At 46.1% G+C, this 19,714-nt stretch overlaps 1 protein-coding gene across 1 annotated transcript in view; it reads left to right on the top strand.

Moving 5' to 3' along the window:
* The window catches only part of cubn (cubilin (intrinsic factor-cobalamin receptor)), a 374,618-nt gene that overhangs the window by 40,466 nt on the left and 314,438 nt on the right, over positions 1–19,714 (top strand). The window lies entirely within an intron of this gene.

Genomic DNA, 19,714 nt, shown 5'->3' on the forward strand with positions numbered 1-19,714 from the left:
ACACTATCCATGACCTCCTCCTTATCAATTTTAATGCCTTGAAATGTTTGAACGACCTCCTCCTTCACTATGACCTGCACAAAATTTTCTTCCTTGCTGAAGACAGAGGCAAAATGTTCTTTAATACCTCGGCCATGCCTTTGCCTTCATGCCTAAATCCCCCTGATGGTCCCCAGTTGGTGTCATCCCTCCTTTCACAGCCCTTCTGCTATTTATATGCCTACAGAAATTTTTTGGGTTCCCTTTTCTGTTAGCTACCAGCCACTTGTCATTCTCTCGCTTTGCTTCTCTTGTTTGCTTTTTTCAGTTTTCCTCTGAATCTTCCATATGCGGCCTGCTTCTCAGTTATATTATCCACCTGACTGCTGTTATAAGCACACTTTTCTGCTCAATCTTGGTCTCCATCTGTTTCATCATACAGGGAGCTCTGCACTTGTTTGACCTACCTTTTCCCTTCATGGGAATATTCCTTGGTTGGGATTTTGTGCCTATATTTGCAGTGGGCGAAAATGGCGGCGTGAGGGTAAAACCCTGCAAGACCTGCAAAACAAGAATCTCGTCAATGAGATGTAATAGCACGATTGTCCCAACCCCACCACCATTATCATAATGAGCTTCCCACTCAGAAAGGTCAGGAAATTCATTTAAATAAATCATCATAGCATTAAAGGACTTGCCTATCCTATGGTCCCCCCACATTAGGATCTCCCCCGTGACGTCACATCGCTGAAGTTTACAACCAGGTGAAGGGAACACGCTGCAAGTGCAAAGGTATGTACAGCCCCTGGGGGAAGAAGAACATGCCCAGGGACTACCCAGGTGCTGCCCCAAAGGGTGCTTTGCCAGGGTCAGTGCCAGGCTGCTGATGGAGTTCCAGGGTGGCTCCACTGGGGAGGTCTCTTGGGCAGGGTTCCCCTTATCTGTTGGGGGTCGGGGGGGGGGGGAGGGGTTCCCTGTGTCTGTTTTGTTGAATGGATAGTGTGACGACTTTCGTCCAGAAGCACGACAATTAGGACAATTTGTAATTAAAATGCCTGTGCAATCTATAATTCTTTTCAGGAATGTTTGAAATTAAAAGTTTGCATCAACTGTGTACGGACCACTTTTTCATGGAAAATAAGAAAAACGAGTCCATATGAGCTAGCAGCCCTTGACCTGGAAGCAATACCAACAGGCAGGAAGTTAGGAAGTAAGCCATATGGCTGGTCAGACAGAAGCTGGCAGTTCCTTGCACGATGGTACACTTCTTTGCAGTAGTCTTCTCTGTTCAAAATTTGTTACCCATGCCCATAGGGGAGGGGGGGGCGGGGGGTGGTTTTCCCTAGTACGCATTGGTGAGGGGGGGGAGCGGGTGGGGGGAGACTTCATGTACATGGGGGAAGGAGTTACTTTCTTTTTATCAGAGATTGAGGTGCCCTTTAAAAATGGCATCACCAACTTGGGATTCCCAGCATTGCCAGTCTTCTCCAGCCCTGCCAGTGTGATAGTGTGACAGTGTGCCAGCCCGGGCCATGCCAGCGGATTTATTTTGAACCAGGTTCTGGATTATCTGCTGAGAAGCGCTGGCTGTGCAGCTGACGAGCTGCGCATTGGCACTCTGTGCAACAATGAGAAATTCTGCCCCATATCTCTACTGTAAGTATCCTTTAATGGCAGCCCATTGTTCGGTTACAGTGTTGTGTGCTAATCTTTGATCCTGTTTATCTGGACATGATTCATTCCTATCCCATTGAAGCAAAATATAAATTTTAAAAAATGATAGAACAGAGTAGAATGACTTACTGATCATGAGATGAGAGTCTTTGTATTATCAGAGTTCAATGTTTAATAGTTTGTGCATTGAGGTATGGCATTGGACTATTCTTGTCTTTTTAACTCTTGATTCAAAAAGTTGTTTTGAGTTTTGTAGCTGGTAACTACTGTGAGATTGGTCTCTGGATATTACAGAGTGAAGTTAACATTTTCAGCAGTGACCTTGAATAGAATACAATGCTCAAAATCTATTCGTGAAAGCAAAACAGTGAATGTTATCACATTAATTACAAAGCAGCTCACTGAGTTTGGAATATTTGATGAAACAAAAATAATTGTTCAGCTGCGACTAGGTGGGACAACATTTTTGATTTTGTTATTGCGAGTTGGGTTGAAGACTCGTTCATGAAGGGGCATGGGTCTAGCTGGGTGGTGTATTCTTATTGTTGGTATGTATTCATGCTCAAGAGCAGAGCCAGCTAGGGAATTATTTCTTGATTCTCGTTTGTTTCTTCCACATTAATACCACGGTGGCATAGTGATTAGCATCGCTGCCTCACCCGGGTTCAATTCCCGGCTTGGGTCACTGTCTGCATGGAGTTTGCATATTCTCCCCGTATCTGCGTGGGTTTCCTCCGGGCGCTCCGGTTTCCTCCCACTGTCCGAAAGAGGTGCTGGTTAGGTGCATTGGCCATGCTAAATTCTCCCTCAGTGTACCCAAACAGGTGCCGGAGTGTGGCGACTAGGGTATTTTCACAGTAACTTCATTGCAGTGTTAATATAGCCCTACTTGTGACTAATAAATAAGCTTTAACTTTGAAACATATTTCAGTTTTTAAAACATTTCTCTTTAGTTCCTAGATAGATAGAATCCTATATCCTCTTTTGATCTAATCCGTATTTGTAGAACCTGGCTGTGGCCACTTAACCTTCCTATCTTGGCTAATATTGCCTGAATTGCTTACTTTGTAATCATATCTAGTCCTATCAAGATACCAGCAAAATGTCTCTTGTTCCACCAGAGGCCCAAACATTCTAGACCATTGCTACACTAATATCAAACATACCTATCGCTCTATTTTGTCAAATCAGACCATGAAGCTGTACTCCTGCTGCCTGGCTTACAAGCAAAAACTGAAATGGGGGAATCCGTTAAAGAAAGTCGTGCAATGTTGGTCCGGGACTGCTTCGAGTCAGTAGACTGGTTAATATTTAAAAACTCAGCGACCAACCTGAATGGGTATGTCACTAGAATAACTGACCTCATTAGTAAGTGTGTAGAAGACTGTGCGCCAAAGAAGCAAATCCGTGTGTTCCCCAACCGGAAATCATGGATGAACAGGAATATCCACTGCCTGCTGAAGTCCAGGTCTGAGGCGTTCAAGTCAGGCGACACTGACCTATACAAGAAATCCAGATATGATCTACGGAGATCCATCAAAGATGGCAAAAGACATTACCGGACCAAGCTAGAATCCCAGGCTAGCCGCATGGACTCCCACCGTCTATGGCAAGGTCTGCCAGACATAACACGCTACAAGATGAAGGCTGGTAAAATTGCCGGCACCAATGCACTCTATGCCCGTTTTGAGCAAGAAGTCAGCAAGAATATGCCCTCCCCCCAGGAAGCCTCGGACTAACCTATATCTGAGGTTACCATCACAGACGTCAGAGCAACCTTCTCAAAAATCAACCCATGTAAAGTCGCAGGCCGAGATGGGGTACCCGGACGAGCACTCAGATCCTGCGTACACCAATCTGAGGTCCCTATCTGCTTCAAGAAGATGACCATCATCCTGGTACCAAAGAAAAGCCAGGCAGCGTGCCTTAATGACTATCATCCGGTGGGTCTGACATCCATCATTATGAAGTGCTTCGAAAGGTGAGTCATGGCACAAATCAATTCCAGCCTCCTAGATTGCCTGGATCCACTATTGCCGCAACAGGTCCTCAGCGGACGCCATCTCCCTGGCCCTACACTCAACCCTGGAACACCTAAATAACAAGGACACCTATGTCAGACTCCTATTTATTGAGTACATCTCAGCCTTCAACACCTTTATTCCTACAAAACTCATCTCCAAACTCTGTGGCCTGGGGCTTGGCTTTTCCCTCTGCAACTGGATCCTGAACTTCCCAACCCACAGACCACAATCAGGAAGGATAGGCAACAACACCTCCTCCACGATCATCCTCAACACTGGTGCCCCAGAAGGCTGTGTCCTCAGCTCCTTACTGTACTCCTCATGGTGTACAAATTCCTCTCCAACTCGATTTTCAAGTTTACTGATGACACCACCGTAATGGGTTGGATCTCAAACAATGATGAGATGGAGTACTGGAAAGAGATAGAGGAATTGGTGCAACTACAATAATCTCTCCCTCAATGTCAACAACACAAAGTAGATAGTCATCGACTTCAGGAAGGAGGACATGCCCCTGTCTACATCAACGGGGATGAAGTGGGGATGGTTGAGAGCTTCAAGATTTTAGGTGTCCAGATCACCAACAACCAGTCTAATATTTACCTGAATATCACTCCAAGTATCAACACCAAGTTCACAATCCACCATGGATTAATCATCTTGGTACACCAGTACAACCTACTGTACAAGTTATCAAGAAAAGATCCCTCAGTGTCCTCTCCCTGAGCTGTTCGCAAACTAATGATTCAGGAGAGGTGCAAATGAGCAAAGTACTACAGTAAGCAAATCAGTGGCCATGGTATATTGCCTCACTTTTTTGCAAATTTGCTACATTATCCCTAAAGTCCCAGAGTATTGTAAAAGGGTATTTACTATCCCAAAGTAATTTCAAAGTGAAAAAGGTAACAGCATTTTCATTGTTTGACCACTTGTATGAAGTTCAAAAATAATGTCACAAAGCAAGTTGTCAAAAATGTTTAAAAGTCTTGGCAAACTTAAATTTTCCTCAATTCTAAAGTGCATTAACTATGCCAATGCTATAGTTAAGGAAGCCCACCAACGCCTCTACTTTCTCAGTCCACCAACCTTTACATTCTTTCTGGTTGTATCACAGCTTGACTTCTGCTCTGCCCAAGACCACAAAAAAACTACAAAGGGTTGCGAACACACCTCAGTCCATCACGCAAATCTGCCTTCCATCCATTGACTCCATCTACACTTCCTGCTGCCTCGGAAAAGCTGCCAGCATAATCGAGGATCCTATGCACCTTGGACATACTCTCTGCCACCTTTTTCCATCAGGAAAAAGATACAAAGGACTGAGGACACGTACCACCCGATTCAAGAACAGCTTCTTCTCTGCTGCTATCAGACTTTTGAATAGACCTACCTCACATTAAGTTGATCTTTCTCTACACCCTAGCTATAACTGTAACATTACATTCTGCACTCTCTCCTTTCTTTCTCTATGTACGGTATGCTTTGTCCATATAACGCACAAGAAGCAATACTTTTCACTGTATACTAATTCATGTGACAATAATAAATCAAATCAAATAAAATATTCAGTATCATGCTTTGTTTAATAATGTCCTGTGAAGCATCTTGGGGCATTTTATTGCACTAAGGGTGCTATATAAATATAAATTGCTGATATTTTGGTACACTGAGTATCATATATCATAGAATCATAGAATCCCTACAGCGCAGAAGCAGGCCATTCGGCCCATCGAGCCTATACCGACAACAATCTCACTGAGGCTCTATCCCCGTAACCCCACGTATTTACCCTGCTAATCCCCCTGACACCCAGGGGCAATTTAGCATGGCCAATCAACCTAACCTGCACATCTTTGAACTTAAGGGAGGAAACTGGAGCACCCGGAGGAAACCCACGCAGACACGGGGAGAATGTGCAAACTTCACACAGACAGTCACCTGAGGCTGGAACCCAGGTCCCTCGCACTGTGAGGCATCAGTGTTAACCACTGTGCCACTGTGCCACCCATAGATTTAATTTTTCACATTTATTCATGGGATGTGATCGTCACTGGCTCGGCCAGCATTGATTACCAATTGCCATTGAGAAGATGGTGGTGAGCTGCCTTCTTAAACCATTGCAGTCCACATACTTTAGGAAGGGAATTCCAAGATTTTGACCCAGCTACAGAGAAGGAACGGTAATATATCTACAAGTCAGGGTGGTGTGTGGCTTGGAGTGGAATTTCCAGGTGGTGAAGGTGGCAACACAGGTGGAGAAGGTGGTGAAGAAGGCATATGGTATGCTTGCCTTTATAGGACGGGGTATAGAGTATAAAAGCTGGAGTCTGATGATGCAGCTGTATAGAATGCTAGTTAGGCCACATTTGGAGTACTGCGTCCAGTTCTGGTCGCCGCACTACCAGAAGGACGTGGAGGTGTTAGAGAGAGTGCAGAGAAGGTTTACCAGGATGTTGCCTGGTATGGAGGGTCTTAGCTATGAGGAGAGATTGGGTAAACTGGGCTTGTTCTCCCTGGAAAGACGGAGAATGAGGGGAGATCTAATAGAGGTGTACAAGATTATGAAGGGGATAGATAGGGTGAACAGTGGGAAGCTTTTTCCCAGGTCGGAGGTGACGATCACGAGGGGTCACGGGCTCAAGGTGAGAGGGGCGAAGTATAACTCCGATATCAGAGGGATGTTTTTTACACAGAGGGTGGTGGGGGCCTGGAATGCGCTGCCAAGTAGAGTGGTGGAGGCAGGCACGCTGACATCGTTTAAGACTTACCTGGATAGTCACATGAGCAGCCTGGGAATGGAGGGATACAAACGATTGATCTAGTTGGACCAAAGAGCGGCACAGGCTTGGAGGGCCGAAGAGCCTGTTTCCTGTGCTGTACTGTTCTTTGTTCTTTGTGATATTCCCATGTGTCTGCTACCTTTGTCCTTTATCGGTGATAGTGGTCGTGCATTTGGAAGGTGCTGTCTAAGGAGCTTTGGTGAGTTGCTGCAGTGCATCTTGGTAGATGGTACACACTGCTGCCGTAGTGTATTGGCAGTGGAAGGAATTGATATTTGTGGATGGGGCGTCAATCAATGGGGTGCATTGTCCTGGATGGTGTTGTGTTTCTGGAGTGTTGTTGGAGCTGCACTCATCCAGACAAGTGGAGAGTATTTCATCACCCTCCTGACTTGTGCCCTGTTGATGGTGGACAGGCTTTGGGGAGTCATTAGGTGAGTTACTCACCCCAGGATTCCTCACATATGGAATATGTAATGGTCTGTAAACAATGATTGAACAAGCAATACAATTTGATGATGGTTGACTGGGCATTTGAATGTGTTGCAGTTCTAAGCTCAGGACCTTAAACTTTTATGAATTCAAATACTCATTGTAAACAGCCAATTGCTGTAAAGCTCTCTTATTCCCTTCATGCGTGAATCCTCACAATTATTTTTACATAATTATATCAAATTTAATTATGACTCCATACAAAGAAAACTTTATAATCGACTGACTTATCCTTTATCAAAAACTATTTTCTTTACCCCCAAGCTCTTTTTTCCTGTAACTCCCTAACTTTATCTTATCAAAAGTTTCACTCATGACATATAATTGCTATTCCACAAATGAAACTTTAGCTATAATTGTCTTTGATTTGGTACCACTCTGTACCACTTTGTGCCGCTTCAGAAACACTCATTAAAAAGGCTGACATATATGTGGAACACATTCCTTTGCAGAATAAGCTGCATATCCCAAATTTATCAACTGATTAATATCCTCTGCAGCATGCACTGTTTCTTGATTAGATTTACTGACGTTTTCCAAACTAAACCATTAAAATTTATTTAAACTTCACTACGATTACTATAATACAAAGAAAAATTTATAGCAGTGTAACAGCAGGCCTCAACACAGTTTTATTAATCCATTCCTTACACCTCCACCCAGAGTGGCCTTGAAACTCCACAGTGCTTCTTTCAAGTGGTGCTCAACATGGAGGAGAAGTATGTTTTCTTAAGAGAAGTGTATAACAATTGGTTGAGAGAGATGATGAATGGTAATCAGCAGTAGATCAACTTGCTCACGTGCGATCTGAAGCCATGAGGTTTCATGGGGTCCAGAGTCAATGTTAGGATGCCAAGGGCAGGCCTAGCAGTGACCCCCACACCTGCTCCTCCCTTCCTCAGCTCACACTCCCCTTCACTAACAGAGTGGAACAGGACATGCCCAGCGATTGAAAGTAGAAAGGATATTCTTAAACTAGAAAGTGCAGAAAAGATTTACTCGGACGCTACTGGGACTTGATGGTTTGAGTTATAAGGAGAGGCTGGATAGACTGGGACTTTTTTCTCTGGAGCGTAGGAGGCTGAGGCGTGATCTTAAAAGAGGTCCATAAAATAATGAGGGGCACAGATCAGCTCGATAGTCAATATCTTTTCCCAAAGGTAGGGGAGTCCAAAACTAGAGGGCATAGGTTTAAGGTGAGAGGGGAGAGATACAGAAGTGTCCAGAGGGGCAATTTTTTCACACGGGGTGGTGAGTGTCTGGAACAAGTTGCCAGAGGTAGTAGTAGAGGTGGGTGCAATTTTGTCTTTTAAAAAGCGTTTAGACAGTTACATGGGTAAGATGGGTATCGAGGGATATGAACCAAATGCGGGCAGTTGAGACTAGCTCAGGGGCTTAAAAAAAAGGGCGGCATGGACAATTTGGGCTGAAGGGCCTGTCTCCATGCTGTAAACCTCTATGACTCTATGACTCTAGAACTCTGGGATTTATTGCTGGCCTTTGGGTTTGTTTCTGTGAGTATGTCGATATAAGACTCTTCTCATTTGAACTTTTATATTGATATGCGCGATGCATGTTGAGATCAGTTATCTCATACAGTCATAGAATCCCTATATTGCAGAAGAGACCATTCAGCCCATTGAGTCTGCACCGATCTCTGACAGAGTATCATACTCAGGTCCTCTCCCTGGCCCTATCCCCATTAATCCCACACATTTCCCATGGCTAATCCCCCTAACCTACACATGTTGGGACACTAAGGGACAATTTAGCACGCCCAATCCACATAACCTGCAGATCTTTGGACTGTGGGAAGAAACTGGCCACCCGAGGAAACTCACACAGTCACGGGGAGAACATACAAACTCCAAACTGACTGTCATCCAAGGCTGGAATCAAACCCAGGTCCCTGGCACTGTGAGGCAGCTGTACTAACCACTGTGCCGCCTCTTAAACATTTTGATTGTACACATGCATTTTATATCAGGGAATATGAAATACTGCTGGTAGAAGTTAAAGTTACTGTGAAATTCCCTTGTTGCCACACTCCATTGCCTGTTCGGGTCAATGCACCTCACCAGCATGTCTTTCAGACTGGGAGGAAACCAGAACACTTGGAGGAAACCCACGCAGACACGGGGAGAACGTGCAAACTCCGCACAGACAGTGATCTAAGCCGGGAATCGAATCTGGGTCCCTAGCGCTGTGAGGCAGCAGTGCTAACCAGGATACCGATTCACTAATTAACTCATGCCAGATAAAAGAAAATGAAGGAACTTGTCCACCTCTCAGTTGCTCTGATTTCACAAGCTGGAATCTGGCTGCATTGTGGATATGAGTCCAGCCTTTCCCAGAGGAAGACAATTAAGGCTTTCTTAGTTTTCCTTCACTGTACGCCCTGGGTTATCAAGCTTAACAATGGAAGCTACCCAGTCTTCCTTTACCCCAATTCCAATGAACACTTTCAATTGGCTTTCACCTTTATAGCCATTTATAGTTTACTGCACCTAAACTAGGTTAATTCTTTGGAAAAATCAGGCAAAAGTGACATAGTTCAATAGAAAAATTACTTCCCCAATCTTAAGAAAAATTATTTCCTGTAAACATTTAATTTGCTAAACTGATAACTGTTTTTTTCCAACCTTTTAAATGCTCTAATTAGTCCATTTGTTTATAAATATGAATTCGTTGCACTTGCCATGAATGTTTTAGGGATGGACAATAAATGCTGGCCAGCCAGTCACACCCATGTCCACGAATGAATAAAAAATAACATTATTAGCTCTTCAAATAATGCACTAGGAGCTGAACACCAAAACAAAGAAGATGCCCATAACTCAAGCATCCCCGGTTCGCTGTACAGAAGGTTTTGGGTAAACGGCTATCATCCATCCATTGAACATGGGGGCATCCAGCACAGACATCAGCTCAGTTTATTTATTTATTTAATAGTGTCACAAGTAGGCTTACATTAACACTGCAATGAAGTTACTGTGAAAATCCCCCAGTCGCTACACTCCGGTGCCTGTTCGGGTACGCTGAGGGAGAATTTAGCATGGCTAATGCACCTAAACAGCACGTCTTTCAGACTGTGGGAGGAACCTGGAGCACTTGGAGGAAACCCACGCAGACACAGGGAGAACGTGCAAACTCCACACAGACAATGACCCAAACTGGGAATCGAACACGGGTCCCTGGCATTGTGAGGCAGCAGTGCTAACCACTGTGCCAGTAATGAGTGTATGGCAATGGAATGGAGATGCCTTACTTTTCCTGCCAAGAGATGCCAAGATTACGGCTGAGACAGCGAAGGTGGAAACTGTTCAGCCTTTTCTCCAACCAAGCATAAATTGTCGAGACCTCGCTACTCTAGAGGAGAGCATTAAGGACTCAGGCTTGGTAGACTTGCAGTTTGATCTTCTCATCTTTTCATGTCGTTGCTTCTTTACTCAGTTTGGACGTTACAGCTGCAGCTTTTGCAATACATGTGTTATTTCAGCATTTCATCTCCACTGTATGCTGAACTAGCCACTGGGCCACATCCCCCTGGATGCTCAGTTCTCTGCTAGAAGGACACCTGCAAGCGAGATATGAAGATGGTGCACATGGAGACAGACAACTGGGAGACAACCACTGACAGCTATGACCTCTGGAGGCTGAGTGTCTTGAGGGGCACCAGAAGAGGCAAGGAGAAGCAGGAAGTTCAGCTGATTGAGAAGAGGGCCCAGACGAGGCCAGTGAATTCTGCACTTTCTCAGCTCACTGCTGTCATCTATAGCTAGTGGAGCAGAGACTGCCATGCCAGAGTGGAGTGGAGGGCCAGTTTGGGGGGAGAGTAGGAAAAACCGCACCGGTGGTGGGGGAAGTCCCTTATTAGCCACTTAAGGGCCTCAATTGACCCATGGACAAGTGGGCTGTCTCATGCCTCCTTTGTTATGGATAAAATGCCCACTGGGCAGGTGGGGGCGTGTAGGCACTGGGAAAGGTGCTGCTACCATGCGCTCACCTACTCGCGGGGGTGGGGGTGGAGTCTGTAAAACCCAGTCCTAAATATACAGGCTCTCATATGCTTATAACATGTAGTACCTGTTAATTCTCAGATACTTTCAACCAGTTTGCTTACTCTAAGGTTTTACCCCGGTGCCCTTATTTGCAAGATGGACAAAGGACAAACACAAGTACAGGTTCAACAAGTTTATTTATAATAACACTATTAACCCTTAAATTACCCAAATAAAACAAGAGCATACCCCAGCAGATTCAAGTATACTACCCGTAAAGATGGTTTGGTTGAACTGCAGGCCCGATTCTCTGAGTTCCTCTGGTCCATCGTCACGAAGGTGAGTCTCGATGGCAGCTTCTTCCTTCCTTCCTCCTTCGGTCAGTCTTCCGAATGGGCAAAGCCGCCTCCTTCGTCGAGTCTTTGCTCCTGTGTGTCTCAAAGTGTGTCCCTTTATCTCCCAGCCTGCTTGCCTTTCCAGAAACTTCTCTGGCTTCTGGCCAATGAGGTCCCAGGAGGGGGTTCCAATACACAGTGGGTTTCTTGATGTCTGCCTGACAGGACACCAGGGTCCGTCCCCAGGTGTCCCATCTCCCAGGAACTTTCGGTGACGGAAAGTCTGGCCCGATCTGGGCTTCTAACAATAGGCCGGTGCATTTCAATGGGGTGCAATGATCTCCTGCTAAGTCTCAAGTAGAGTGTAACGACCTTTGATGGGTGGTTGATGGGTCAGGCCCAGACACATTTGTGTATTGTACAATTGGCCTGCCTGAGGTTTGACTGTGTTTGATTTTAATATGTCTAATTCTTTAATTTAGGATATCCAATTTTATCAGCCTTAAAACTCGGCCCTGTTTATATTACCACATTCCCTCCTCTTGATGCAATGAGCGTCAGCGAACTGGATCACACAATTCTCACCAAACGATCTCAACAAGCAAGTACCCTGAATCTGGGGTTGACAGTATCATCCCTAACCCACAATAGTACCAACAAATTTAAATGAAGTAAAATAATTTTTTAAAAAAGAAACAATACATCAATCGGGTATATACAAAACAAAGCAATGAACAGTACAAAATGAAGTAAAATAATTAAAAAACAATAAGAAATAATACGTCAATCGGGTATATACAAGACAAAGCAATAAACAGTACAAAATGACAAGTGACGATACATATTAAATACAGATGGGAGAGTATCAGGGCTCTTGATTGTCGAGCCTCTCCCGGTGTCAGATGGCCCTTGCCGAGTTCAAGTTTTTGCAGAAATTCCTTAGGATGATAGGGAAGCCGGAGCAGTCGGATTGTTGTTGGAAGAAAACGTGGTTGGAAAACTTCCAAGTTGCTTCTGTAAGTCAACCATATACTGGAAACACTGAGCATAGTAGGTCAACTGGGCATCAACATAGTCATGCAGGCAACGAAGGTGATGAGCATGTGTACTGCTAATTCCTTCAAGCACAAGTCTTGTGATCTCTGCCTGGCAATCAAATTCACTTTATGTAATTTGCATTTCCTGTTCTGCTGCTGAACGGGCCTCTGAGACCTTTGCCTTCTTCAGTCTTGCTTTTGCTGCATCTAAATCAAGTCTTTTATTCTGCAAGAGTTTACATTCTTTAGATATTGTTCTGTAGTCCCCTTCCAGAAAGTTTCTAAGGGGTGCCAAAAGGTTGACCTCTGATGAGTGTACTTCCAACGGGTGTGGGATGAACCACATATATCCGGGGTATCGTAGGCTGATCTCCTGGTCTTTGGTTGATGTGGTGTCTGTGGTTCGGTCTGAGATGAGGAGTCCCAGACAACAGGGAAGTATGTAGTTCATTCTGGGGAAGATCAAGGTAGCATCTGTTAATTCTTATTAATACCTGATCCTCTTTTCCTTTTCTTTACTAGAATGTATGACTCCTCTTTTTAAAAAAAAACAAAGAAATAAGTAAAGGAATAATAAAGGCCCAATAGTGTCATTCGAAGGGTTGGTCGGGGTTAAGTGGGGTAAGGAGTTTGCAGAGCGTGAAAATAAAATGTTGGGTATGTGGCATGTGTCCTTGTTGTTGGAGGACTATGGCACAGTATAACAATAGATTCTTGATCCCACAACCAAACTGTGGTGTGTCGGAAAATTATGACGCAGGATAACGTGGGCAGATAAGAAACCCTTTTCAATTGGGTGATGCGTGGAGTGGATGGATAAAGCTATTTACAGTTTGGACTGTGATGTCCTGATTTTTTCTTAGTGGAGGGAACCTATGTGGGCGGGCTTTGGCTGCCAGGTACCCACTGCATTACCACCTCTGGTAGTGAGCGCCGGGTCAAACGGTTCTGGGAGTCCCGGTACCAGGGGTGCCACAGGGGGTAAGGTTTGCAGGTTTCCCATCCTTTCCATTGGGGTTCCCTGGGCCGGGGTTTTATTCCTGAAGCCCTGTAAATTGGGGCAGGGACCGAGGTTGCGTGTGCTGTTCCTGGGGATACTGGGTGGGGGTTGATAACCTGGGGTACAGATTGTGGACCGTGGTTTAGGTCCGGTGCTGTGGGGTGAGGGTTGGGGCTTCCTTGTGACTCAAAGACTCCTTCCAGGGTGACATGGTATTGGTGAAAATTTTGCTGGGAGCCGAATGCCTTCATTTGGTCACATGATACCACCCGGCTTTCTTGCGGTCTACCATGACCTTGTATAACCTCAGTGGTTGGTAAGCTGATGGAGAAGATCCTGAGGGACAAGATTTATGAGCATTTAGAGAGGTTTAGTATGCTCAAGAATACTCAGCACGGCTTTGTCAAAGGCAGATCGTGCCTTACGAGCCTGGTGGAGTTCTTCGAAAATGTGACTAAATACATTGATGAAGGGAAAGCGGTAGGTGTGGTTTATATGGATTTTAGCAAGGCGTTCGATAAGGTCCCCCATGCAAGGCTTCTGGAAAAAGTGAGAGGGCATGGGATCCAAGGGGCTGCTGCCCTGTGGATCCAGAACTGGCTTGCCCAAAGGAGGCAGAGAGTGTGTATAGATGGGTCTTTTTCTAATTGGAGGTCGGTCACCAGTGGTGTGCCCCAGGGATCTGTTCTGGGACCCTTGCTGTTTGTCATTTTCATAAATGACCTGGATGAGGAAGTGGAGGGATGGGTTGGTAAGTGTGCCGACGACACGAAGGTTGGTGGGGTTGTGGATAGTCTGGAGGGATGTCAGAAGTTACAGAGGGACATAGACAGGATGCAAGACTGGGCGGAGAAGTGGCAGATGGACTTCAACCCAGATAAATGCGTAGTGGTCCATTTTGGCAGGTCGAATGGGATGAAGGAGTACAATATAAAGGGAAAGACTCTTAGTAGTGTAGAGGATCAGAAGGACCTTGGGGTCCGGGTCCAAAGGACTCTAAAATTGGCACCACAGGTGGAGGAGGTGGTTAAGAAGGCATATGGTGTGCTGGCCTTTATCAATCGAGGGATTGAGTTTAGGAGTCCGGGGATAATGATGCAGCTATATAAGACCCTCGTCAGACCCCACTTGGAGTACTGTGCTCAGTTCTGGTCGCCTCATTACAGGAAGGATGTGGAAAAGATTGAAAGGGTGCAGAGGCGATTTACAAGGATGTTGCCTGGATTGAGTGGCATGCCTTATGAGGATAGGCTGAGGGAGCTCGGTCTTTTCTCCTTGGAGAGACGTAGGATGAGAGGAGACCTAATAGAGGTATATAAGATGTTGAGAGGCATAGATCAGGTGGACTCTCAGAGGCTTTTTCCCAGGGTGGAAATGGCTGCTACGAGAGGACACAGGTTTAAGGTGCTGGGGGGTAGGTACAGGGGAAATGTTTGGGGGGAAGTTTTTCACACAGAGGGTGGTGGGCGAGTGGAATCGGCTGCCGTCACTGGTGGTGGAGGCAAACTCAATAGGGTCTTTTAAGAGACTCCTGGATGAGTACATGCGACTTAATAGGATGGAGGGTTATAGGTAGGCCTAAAAGGTAGGATATGTTCGGCACAACTTGTGGGGCCGAAGGGCTTGTTTTGTGCTGTCGTTTTCTATGTTTCTATGTTTCTATACCGAGGGGCTGGCCTTATCTACCACTGGATAGGGTCCAGCATATTTGGGGGACAAGAACATTCTGGGCCGGAAGACTCTGAGCATTATCTGTTGCCCAACCTCATATTCGATGGGTTTTACCTTACCATCAAAATAGGCCTTACTTTGCTGCTTCCGTTTGCCTATCTTAACGGCTGCAGCCTGTTGTGCAGCCTGTATGTTTTCTAGGATGGCTCTCACGGCATTTCCGTGGGTGAGGGCCATGACTTCGGGCCCGGACAGATCCAGTCCGAGTAAAGGTTCAATCCCTCGCATAGGTCGCCCGGTCATGAGGACATGGGGGGGTGAATCCGATGGAACTAGATACGGAATTGCGCACTATCATTAATATGAAGGGAAGGACTTTGTTTCAGGAGTGATTGTTCTGCTGAACGGTCTCACGGATCATATATTTGAGGGTACGGTTCATCCTCTCTACTACACCGCTAGATTGGGGGTGGTAAGCAATGTGGAATTGTTGCTTTATCCCGAACAATTCCATTACGCGCTGCATTACCTGGGCAGTGACATGAGTGCCCTGGTCCAAGTCAATGCTGCGGGGAAGGCCCCACCTAGTGAATATATGCTGCACTAGGATGTCAGCCGTGACCTTGGCTGTGTTAGTGCGGCTTGGAAAAGCTTCCACCCATTTACTAAAAGTGTCTACGATGACCAGGATGTATTTGTAACCTCCCACTCCGGGCGGTAGGGGACCAATATAGTCAGTCTGGAGATTTGTCTAAGGACCTTCCACAGGGCAAGTTTGCCTCAGTTCCCCTTTGTGGGTATATTTATCAGGATTGTTCTGTGCACAGATGATACAATTATCGACGTAATGCCACACATCCTGTTCTAGGTTTGGCCACCAACACAATCCTTTGATTCGCTCACTTGTGGTTCCTGCCCCTTGATGGCCCTGGACATCGTGGGTTTGGAAAATGATTTGGTTACGGTCCCTGATTGGGAGCACATATAGGCCGTCCTTAAGGACAAGCCCATCCTGTACCGATATTGCGTCTCGCCATTTTTCAAAGGAGGCAGGGTTTGCACCTTCCTGAATTTGATTGAGGTCCTGGTCACTGCTCTGGGCTTGTTTTAGGTCTTCAACCTTGGTCTGGCTAACAGTCACAGCTTCAATTCGCTCTGTAACTATTGGTTGCCAAAATTCCCCCTCTCTAGCACCCTGTTTGGCTAATTCATCTGCCCTTATGTTCCCAAGTGGGGAGGTGCGGTGGTGGGCCTTTACTTTAATTATGCCATACTCCCGGTCTTGGGCAGCCTGGAAAATAAATCTTAACAGGGGGGCTGATGGTAGAGGTTTCCCATCTGCATATATGAATCCCCTTGCTTCCCATAGGAGCATGAAGTTTGTTAAACTGTTGCAGACATACATACTATCGGAGTGTATGTCTGCGGGTGTGGGGAACAGGTCAGGATGGCTGACTACGTATGCTATCGCTGCCAGTTCTGCAGCTTGTGCACTCATGTGTGCTGGAAGTTTTAAGGCTATCTCCCTCAGGGGCTTGCCTTCTTGGTCTTCCACGTATATCCCACATCCTGTCCTCCTGTTTCCCTCTTCCACCATGGATGACCCATTTACAAAAAGTTTTAAACTGTCCTGAGCCTGGGTTTGGCTGATTCCCCTGGCTCCTCCCCCTTTTGTTTTGGCAAAAATGGCCCCTTGGGGTCTTTTATTGCCGGAACCTGGCATTCGTGGGGCTCCCCGCCGTAGGTTAGGCTGTCTGCCAGGAATGTGGGAACTCGGGCGTGTTTGACCACAATGTCTCGACCCTGTAACATGAGTGTCCACTGTGCAATACGGTTTTGACTAATCGTCCCATCTTTAATTCGGCCATTCAGCAGTAGTTGTATGAGGGTGTGTTCTGTAAGTATAGTGAGGGGGTTCAAGCCGACTATGTAGTTAAAGCGGTGCACTGCCCAGAAAACTGATAATAAGTGGGTTTCGCACACCGAAAAACTTCGTTCAACCGGAGTTAGTATGCGGGAAGTGTAAGCAATTGGGCCGAGTCGTCTGTGCCGTTCTTGGAGGAGCGCGGCAGCTAGTGTGCTGTCAGTGGCCGCTACTTTAAGGGCAAAGGGGAGTTCAGAGTTGGGTACCTGTAAGGCAGGGGCTTGTGCAAGGAATTGTTTGAGGTCTGAGACTGCTTGTGTATGTCGCGCAGTCCAGACCCACGGGGTGTTTTTCCGTAAAAGTTCGGACAGGGGAGCGGCTTTAGTGGCGAAACCGTCTATGTGGTTGCGGCAGTACCCCACTAAGCCCAGAAAGGAGCACAGGGAGCTCACGTCCTTTGGTAAGGGGAGGCGTGTTACAGATTCGATTCGCTTCCTTTCTATCTCGTGCTTTCCCTCAGTCACTACTGTACCCAAGTAAGAGACCTGTTGTCTCATGATCTGGGCTTTCTTGGGATTTACCTTTAACCTTAATGTAGTGAGGAGGTTCAGCAGTTCATCCAATAACTTTAGATGTTCCCCTCTTGTTTCAGTCTGTAAGAGGAGATCATCTACGTATTGTACCAAACATTCTGGTTTGGAGAATCACTCCAAACCTTTTGCTTAGTGCTGGTGAAATATGGAGGGGGAATTATGAAAACCTTGTGGTAAACACGTCCAGGTGTACTGTTGTCCCCGGAACGTGAAGGCAAATTTGTATTGACAGTGGTGATCTAAGGGAATTGACCAAAAGCCGTTACTGGTGTCCAACACTGTGAAAAGTTTTGCGTGTGGGGCTTGTTTCATCATGGCTTCTGGGCTAGTCACCACTGTGGGAGCTGTGATGGGGGTGGTCTGATTTAGGGCTCGATAATCAATTGAGAGCCTCCAGGAACCGTCTGGTTTCCTTACCGGTCATATGGGGGAGTTGTTAGTGGAAGCAACAGGGCACAGGACTCCTTGTTGTAATAAACTGCTAATCACCTTGGCCACCTCCCCTTCGGCTTGTTGGCAGTTGTTTAAGCCTTGTACCAGGTCATCCCTATTGTAGCCTATGGCAGCCAGAACGGCCGCCTTCATTTCTGGTAGGGTTCCCCCGGCCACATTCTGGGGTTCGGGTAGGGCGGAACGGATGGCAGGACTTAAACATAACAGAATAAGTTTAACCTCTTCTGCCTCGTCTAGGCCGTTTAAAACACGATATTGGGTAACCTGGTCAAAGAGAGCATGTGGATCCCCGGAGGGTTCAAATACTCCAATCACTTTAGCTATGTCAGTGAGCTGTGTCATGGTGTATGGAGTTACATAAGTCACATTGTGGTTCTGTCCGTCCTGTCGTTGGGTGGTGACCGGATTCATCGGTACAGGAACCAGATTAGTGACTGGGCTTATTGGGATGGTAAAAGGACTAGTAGCTGAGACTGAGTTTCCCCAGATGGGGGCCGGATTAGCTGGTGCCGTTGTTTCCACTACCGGGAAGGGAGGTGGGGGTCCCCAGTCGGCAGTGGCGCCTGCTGTTGCATTATGGCAGGCATCCTCTTCTAAATCCCCCCACTCTACCCCTGGGTCACTATCCCCTGTTTCGGTCGTGTATGCACACATTACACCCCTTTTTATGGCTAGTTGTGCTTTTAAATCTTCAATTTCGCGCAGGCATTTGGAGTGGTCTGTTGCACGGGCTGTATTTACTTTTCCTGCTTGGTGCAAAACTTTTACTGCAGCCTGCAGGTCGCTGCATTTACGTTTAACTTCCTCTACCTGTTGCAGCACAGCCTCTCTCTCACGGACAGCACGCCGTGCCTTTTGGCAGGCTTTATCACATTGAGCCTGGAATTGGCTCATGTGTCTCATATTGATTTGGTTCCTTTCCTCTCGTGTGTTTACCTCCGCTTCCAATTGTTGTATGCGCGCGGTCTTCCATCAGGCGAACTTAAATGTGAGGATGGTTAGATAGGCTGCCATAAGTAGGTTTCCTATTACGGCCAGTTGTGACAGAATGCGGACCATGGGTGGATTTGGACATTTGAACTCCAATCCCAGAGGTCCTCCCATTCAGCATGACTGGCCATAATTATTTCCTTTTAGGATTCGTCACTTGAGTATAGGTAAGGGAGGATCGGGGTAGGAGTCCGGTTTTCACTAAATTCCCTCCCGTAGATTTTGCCCAAATTCCCTAGACTGTTCTAGTTCTAACTATGATGTGGAGATGCCGGCGTTGGACTGGGGTAAACACAGTAAGAGTTTTAACAACACCAGGTTAAAGTCCAACAGGTTTATTTGGTAGCAAATGCCTTTAGCTTTCGGAGCGCTGTAGTTCTAACTACACAGTTTGTCCACCATGTGTTACAGACACCGGGTTTATGGCCCAATTTACTGGTTGAATCTGTATTAGTCCTTCACTCACTTAAGACTGGCCATCACATGGGGCAGCTGCCCTCTTAATTCAGGCTCAGACAGAGTGTTGGAGAATACCGGGTTGAAGGTTCAACTTTGGAGCAATGCATCACTTCTTATCGAAGTCCCATCTGGGGTGCCACTGTAGTACCTGTTAATTCTCAGATACTTTCGACCAGTTTGCTTACTCTAAGGTTTTACCCCGGTGTCCTTATTTGCAAGTTGGACAAAGGACAAACACAAGTAAAGGTTCAACAAGTTTATTAATAATAACACTATTAACCCTTAAATTACCCACATAAAACAAGAGGATACCCCAGCAGATTCAAGTATACTACCCGTAAAGATGGTTTGGTTGAACTGCA

The sequence above is a fragment of the Mustelus asterias genome, chromosome 2 (assembly GCF_964213995.1).
Source record: "Mustelus asterias chromosome 2, sMusAst1.hap1.1, whole genome shotgun sequence".
In the NCBI taxonomy this organism is placed as follows: Eukaryota; Metazoa; Chordata; class Chondrichthyes; order Carcharhiniformes; family Triakidae; genus Mustelus; species Mustelus asterias.